The 7,463-nt window shown below is 46.7% G+C and overlaps 1 long non-coding RNA gene across 1 annotated transcript; it reads right to left on the minus strand.

Moving 5' to 3' along the window:
* Nucleotides 1–243: 243 nt before the first annotated feature.
* Nucleotides 244–1,366, minus strand: LOC137153946 (uncharacterized). Its single transcript, XR_010919966.1, has 2 exons — nt 1,257–1,366; nt 244–1,043 (listed from the first exon to the last, which is right to left on the minus strand). It is a non-coding gene; the product is annotated as an uncharacterized lncRNA (long non-coding RNA).
* Between the last annotated feature and the right edge of the window lie 6,097 nt (nt 1,367–7,463).

The following is a 7,463-nucleotide window of genomic DNA, read 5'->3' on the forward strand; positions in this document are numbered from 1 at the left end:
CTGTTATTGTTGAGATTTCAAATTGTATTCTGTGGGCCTGATTCTGAACTCACTTACCTGGTGCAATTCTTCCTTTCACAGATGGAGAAACTGAGGTACAGAGAAATGATGTAACTTGCCAAAGGCCATCCAGCAAGTCAGTGGCAAGGCCAGGATTAGAATTCAGGACCTTCTAATACCAATTACAACACACATTCTCCCAGCCTACACTGTCTCCCAATACCCAAATATGCACGTAGGGGAAGAGACTGCTGGAATCTGAACCTATGCTGAATTTAACATCTGCCTTCTATCTAAAGACTAGGACAAACCAAAATCCCAGATCTGAACACCCCTACAATTAGACGATGAGGAACAAAAAACAAATCCAGGTCCAGATTTTCCAAATCTGACCTATTGCTAGGTTCAGTGGGTTTATATTCTGCTGTAAACCCTCTTCCTCCTCAGACTAATCATTCGTATTTACTGCACCTCTGTGGAGCAGAACTCTTGTGTACTTAAGATGGTGAGGGAAGCTGCTCATGAGACAGCAAAATGCCACACAGTTTGAACTAACACAGGAGAGGAAAGCCAAGCCTCAGGAGAAGTATCAAGGGCTATATCCTTTCTCAATCAGGGCAAGTAGAGACAGTGACCCCCCAAGAGCACCAACAACAGTGGCAAGTATGGCAGGGGCTCAGTTCTGTATAAACTGGAAGTGCTGACATGAATAATAAGAGATGCATTTTAGAAACACTCTGCTCAGCAAGCAGGTTTCTGCTCTTTAGTGAATTTCACAGGAGGATGGTCCACAGCACCTTACAGTCAAGGGACTTGGCTGACACTATACAGAGACTCAGTAGCTAAGATACCATCTATGGCCAGTGTGCACGCATACACACACACACACCCTTAAGGCATAAACAAACACATATAAAATACACACTAATCATTCAGCCCACATGGCTTTGGAACAAGCTCGCCAGTCCCAATCAGTTGAATAATGCAGAAGCTGGAAACTTCAGAAGAGAGGCAACCTCCACTCCTTGCTCTAGTCTTTTCCCCTGAAATCAAAGCAACAGCATTAAGATGAGCTGATTGAAGCGCCTTGCCCCATGAAAATGGATTTGTGACCACTGCCCGTCTGGGACTACCTGACAACACAAGACAGCTAACATGAGGCGGGCCCAAAAACCAACATCATGAATGAGTCAGTCTCTCTCTTTTAGAAGAGCAGAGCCTGTCACAGTCTGTCCATCCTCCATTCTCTCCCCCACCTTTCAGGTGTCCTAGCTAGCTTCTGCATTTCCATGAAGGATACTGAGCTTTCTGCTTTTATGCCTAAATAAAGCCACCTCCACATAGCTCCTCATGAAATACTACTTCTAAAAACCTTCCCCTGTATGCCTCAGAGCATGTCTTTTAAAAAGGCAGAGCAGCACAGGTGTGCTCAACCAGCCAGACCTAGCGAGCAGCACATGCTACCATTTAATAAAGGGAACAAAAGGGGTCCCCTGAGTTGGTGGAAGCATGGGAATGATTGATATTGATGAACAGCAAGCGAAGTGCCTGGGAGGCTCTGAACATGGGAATCTTACATATATAGCTAATAGCTACACTGAGAAAGGAACACAGGCATTTTAGAGAACCCACCTGTCCTCTGCCCCTCCCCCCCAGACACAGCAGTATATAAAATACTTTGACTTGTAGGAGTTAAGAAAGAGAAAACTGAAAATGATTTCAGTGGTGCTGATGTTGAGACCTGTGTGGGACCCGTAAAAGCTAAATGAAAACCATTCTGCCTTTATCCATAATTTATATCAGCTGCCTACACCTTCGGGCCATTTTGAAAGTCTATGTTTTAATATGATTATAATGTTGCCTTGATCAAGCTTCTCTGAAGACAGATCCTGATCTACAGCAGTGGGGAAATCCCCCTTTGTCATGAAGATGCTAGGGGAGATAATGTTTATTTCAGAATATATTTTCTATAGATGTTGTAGCAACTCCTTCTGCCGATCAGCGGCAGTTACAGAACCCCTGGCCATTAGCTTTAACACCCAGCTATTTACCACTTGAGTTGAATCAGTAAGTCTCATAGCTAGTTTCTTCTCTATGAGAACCAGCCCTGGGAGGGTAAGGCCTGGAGCTGTAATGGCACACTCATAGACTTTGTGTTCTAATATAATAATCTGGTATATAATGACTATACTCTCAATGGGTACAATTTTCAAAAGCATCTGAAGCCAGGATCTTCAAAGGGACATAGATGCTGCAACACTCAGCATTGCAATGCCTAACCTTTAGGTGTCTAGAAAATGCCTGGGACAACAATGGGACCCACAAGCCTAGGCTCTCTGTAAAACGAATGGGGAGAGACTGGCACCTTAGAACGGGATCCACAAAAGCCAGCACACCAGGCAGACAGCCATAAGCTAGCCAATGGGAGATGCTGACAAGAAGAGTGTGTCCTAAGCCCAGTGGCATACTGTGGGTCTCCGGCACCTGGGGGCCATACTTACACTGGCGCCTCCCCCCCCCCCCCCCGTTGGTGGCAGCTCCCCTGGGGGGGTGTCTGCGGGCCCGTGTCCCACTCTCCCGGGAGGGCAGGAGGACACCCTGGCTGCCTGTGACAGGGGGCAGGGTGGCTCCTCCTCTGAGGGCCTGGCTGGCACCCCTCTCCAGGCCAGCACCCGGGGGCATGGCCTTTCTTGGTATGCCACTGCCTAAGCCCCACCCCTCTTGCAGCAATTCGCTAGCAATTCACAGGCGGGACTCCTCTTCTGAAGTCAGGCAGCTTAGGCACCTAAACCACCTAAGCCATTTTTTGTAAGAATGAGTTAGGCGCCCGCCTCCCTTCACAAAAAATTGCCTTGGGAAGAGAAGGAGGCCACCTTTTTTAGCCCAGCAATTAGGGTGTTCACCTGGGACATAGAAATCCCAATTCAATTCTCCCCTCTGCCTGCAGAAAGAGAATTTGAACAGGGATTGCTCATGTCAGTGCTGTAGCCCTGGACTACATGCTTTTTCTGGTCCAATTAATATTTAATTAAAGTGGAATGGCTTCAACAAGAGATCCCTATTAGAATATCCCATAAACAGGCCACTCACCTGCGACATGGGCCATCGCTGTTCAAATCCCTTTTCCTCATCAAGGAGGAGGGGAACTGAACCAGGGTCTTGCATCTCCCCGGTGAGTAACTTAGCCATTAGGTTAACCATTATAAGGGAGACTACATTTTATCTTCCCCTGGTTTGTGGATCCTGCTGGGCTTAGACATGAGCTAGACAGCCGGACACCTAGCATGAGATGGCAATGCGTATACTCAGAGGCAGAAACTTAGGCACTAGTCAGCTTTTACAGAAAAAAATGTAGGCATCTGCAAGCTTATGTGGCAGGCAAACGGGGGTTTTGTGGCTCACATTGGTGCCTACGACTGGGATTTAAATGTCTAAAGCTGGGTTTAGGCACCTAATCCCTTTGGGGAGCTGACCCTAAGCTATTTAGGTGCTTTTGGAACTTCAGTCTACAGCTAATACATGGGAAATGTTATTTTTCAAATCTGGGCAATGGTGGGGTTCAAATACGGATGACTACAACACAGGCGGTTTCCTTCCTGATGCAGGCGTCGCCTATGTGAGGGTGAGAGAACTTCATTTTCTTTTGGCAGGTGTTGGATAGCATAGGCAGGAACAGGGAGAGGCCCCTGTAGTCACAATTGACCCAAATGCTTTATTAATGCTTCTCTTAACTGGTCTCTCCCTCCTTTTTTGCCTGGGCCTTTCTCGTTGTGCATTTAGACTGGTTCTTTCTTTCTTGGGCTCTACACTTTGTCTTGTTCTTTTCCTTCTCTTTGGATTGGCCCTTTTCTTTCACCTTGTCTTTGCGGTATATTGTTTTGTCTTTCTTTCCCTGGCTTTCCACATTCTCTAGTACAGGGTTCCCCTGAAAGATTAGTCCAGACCCTGGAGTTTCTTGATCACCGTGTCAAGAGAAGCTATCTCTATCATCACATCCATCATAAGTTTTGTCCCTGACAGCACTTTAGTTCTCATTTCTACCTAGGCCATAGAGCACATGAAGCCTGGTTTACGGAAAGACAGTATATTCATCCTGATTTCTGCAACAGCTGTCCGCAAGCTTCCTAGTGAGCTGGGTTCTTTTAAAAAGCAGAATGGAACCAAAACCTTTGCTGGAATATTCCATCTGGTGCCCAGTCAATAAACTAACTTTGCTTTCATCTGCTACAAGTTCCATTGTCTTTTAGACTATAAAGTCTCTCAAATTTGCTGCTTAAGACACTAATAAGCTACAAGTACAATCTTCCACAAGCTACTCCTCCCCCAGTCAGGAGACTGGAGGTGAGGAGAAGGGGGAATCCTCTTCCTCAGCAAATGGCAGATACCTATAAGTGAAGGAGCTCCCTTGTTTACAGGAAATGCGTTCCCGTTGACACAGCAATGCCTTTTGAGGAGTGGTTTAATTGAATTGACTTCCAGATCGATTGAGCAGGTCTTCACTGCCACTCAATCGATCTCTATAGATCGATCTGACAGCAGCAAATTTGCCACCGTCCATGTGTACATATCCTTAGGAGTAGATAGCTGAGCTGGCGTCTGGCAGGATTTTAATCCTCAGTGAACAACGCCTTGAATAGCAGACACTTAAAACAGCTAGGGAAATATTTACCAGAAACGTCCTTATGTCTGGAATTCTTGATAAGCAAAGAGCACAGGGATCATGTTTTTATTATCTTGCTAATAGCTGTCAAAGTTAACAGGATAGAGTGGAAGTGAAGCACAGGGAAGAAAACTGGCATAAGAGCAAATCAGTGCAACATTCTCAACAAAAAGAATTCAAATGTGGTTTGTGGACAAAATAAGAAGATAGCAGCAAAAGTGCTGAGAAGGGGCACAAAGTGGAGGGGAGAACGGAGGGACCCATATCAAAGTACCAATTATGGGGGTATATTGTGCTTCCAACAGGACCTGGATGGAGACCCACCAACTCATTTCTCAGATGCTACTGAGCAGCCAGCACAGTCTGGTTAGATTTGACTCCAGAAATGAAAAGCTCTGTTGCCCATTGCTGTTCTTCTGTTCACCATTTCTCTTTGGTGGATATGAAGTAGTGAACTCCAGACTTGACATCTGGTGTGTGGAAGCTGAGAAAGTTGAGCCCTTTATTGACCACTCTGCCATATTTTAGCACCTACCAATGGAAAGATAGCAAGGCCTTCTTGGAGCTCTGACTCTGAGTGGAGAGGGGGGCTCTTGTAAAGATTTCATTTCTCCAATTGTCCTCTTTCAGTGCATTAGAGGAAACGAACACCACAGCATGAGGTAGGTTGGAGAAAATAGGAACATTGCCACCACGTTGTGTAGTGAATCACCCCCACCTCCCGCTTACAACTTCATGTCAGCATAGCCAATGGGAGTAACAGTAAGAAACTTAAACCTGCCCTTACCTGTAAGCAAAATCAAAATGCTTGAAGAAGTGTTTTTGCCATCAACGGTGATACTGTTTTTATTTTGCTACATCCAAAAAGCTATCTTCAAGACACCAAGGGTGTAAAAATCAAGCACTCAAAAGCGAGGAAATGCCAGCATTAAGGCTGCCCATGCAACCTTAACTCAGTCTCTTGTGCCTATTCATTATAATAGAGGCCTTCTCCAAAGTATGGAAGAGCTACCGCTTCCCAGCTAAATGATTGTAAGAATTTTGTAATGTGGGTAAAACAATGTATTTTCCCCCTAACTTCTTTTTCTCAGAAACAGCTGAACTGTTTTAGCTGAAACTTAAAACAAAAACAAAAAAACCAAGCAAACAAAAAACCCAAGGCAAACAGCCAGCCTGGAAAATTTCAGCCCAGATGGTTTACGTTTGGCAAAATTAAAAGTAGCTGAAAACAGGATCTTATAAAGGAAAGTGGCAGATAACCTTAACTACAGGCATCACTCCCTGTAACAATAGCATGCAATGAAGCATGACCATGAATATACAGCACACAGCCTTCCCACAGATGTTAGCCTACTGTTTCTTTCAGTCTGCAAGAAGAGCTCACATTAACAGAGCAGGTGCTCAAATGCCAGGGGTAATGAAGTTGTTAAACTAATTGTTATGTTAGAATTATCTTTTAACAGTTACACATTGCAAAAAGAAAAAAGGGGGAAAAAAGTCTATCGCTGCCTGTGAGAAAATATATTAGCATGGGAATGAATGTGTGACACACACTGCAAGCTCTGGAAACACAAAGTCCTGCTTCATGAAATCTCATTTCTGAACATCAGGGAGCTCTCAAATCTTTGTGTCAGAAACTGGTAAGTGGGTGGTCATGCCTAGTGGTTGGAGCAGGAATAAGTAGCAAGGAATAGGAGCCCAGGATCAAAGCCAGAGAGACAGGGGCCAGATGCCAGAGCTGAGAGTCAGAGCTGGGTTAACTGGAGTGAGGCAAAGCGGAAGCTGGGCTGTGTCCAAAGCAGGGAACAAGCAGGCACAGAAGCTATCACAGCCATGAACAAATGCTTTGAGCAGCCACTGATATGCCACTGCTGCTGGGCTTAAGAGCTGGTCTGCTGACTTTTCCGACCAATCAAGCAACCAGCTGTGCTCACTAAGTTGCCCAGAGACTGGCTCTGCTACAGACCCTGATTCCTCACACTTTGGCATGTTCAAGAAACATGACATTATTCCTTTCCTTCCTGTTTCCTCCGTGGCCTGGAGTAGGCATTTCAATAGTAGGTAAGCTCTTAACACACCTGTCATGCTATTACTCCTGGAGGAATTCTGCGCCAATGCGCATGCACAGAATTTATGTCCCCCGCAGATTTCTTTGCTTCCCTGCAGAAAAAGGACTTCTGTTGGGGAAGCAAAGGGAAGCCACTAAAGCAGTCACGCACCCCTCCCCAGCAGTGCAAGTGCATCATTTAAGGTATGTGGAGCAGTGGGCAGAAAGGTAAATGAAAAGGGATGGGGCTGGGGATGCCCCAGCTAGTTGTTCCTACCCTGCACCAGGCTCAGCTGCTAGTCCTTGCTGGACTGGGGAGGATGTAACTTTCCCTTGGAAGAAACAGCCAGGACCAGGTCAGACCCACCCCCAGAAACCTGCCCCAGCTGCAGGAAGCTCCGCGCACACCTCTGCTTCCTGCCCTCATTGCTCCTCAGCCATGGGGGCAGGGATCACTGTACAGGGAGCTGTGCCCCTGTCTGCCCAACTCCCCAGATCCCCCCCAGACCCTTCTGCCAAGCTCCACCCGCCTGCATCTGGACCCCTGAGTCCCTCCCCACTGCATCCGGACCCCCAACCCTGCACCCAAACCACCTCCCACTGGGCCTACCACCAAGCCCCTCCTCCTTGCATCCGGACCCCCACCCCAGCACTCAGATCATCCCCCACTGGGTCCCCCACACTCGAACCACCACCACAACAAGTCCCACTGGCCCCTGCACCTGGACCACTCTGATGAGCCCCCTGCACCCAGAC

Source organism: Emydura macquarii, unplaced genomic scaffold, assembly GCF_026122565.2.
Source record: "Emydura macquarii macquarii isolate MOO-44397 ecotype Brisbane River unplaced genomic scaffold, CSIRO-AGI_Emac_v2 contig_1253, whole genome shotgun sequence".
Classification (NCBI taxonomy): Eukaryota; Metazoa; Chordata; order Testudines; family Chelidae; genus Emydura; species Emydura macquarii.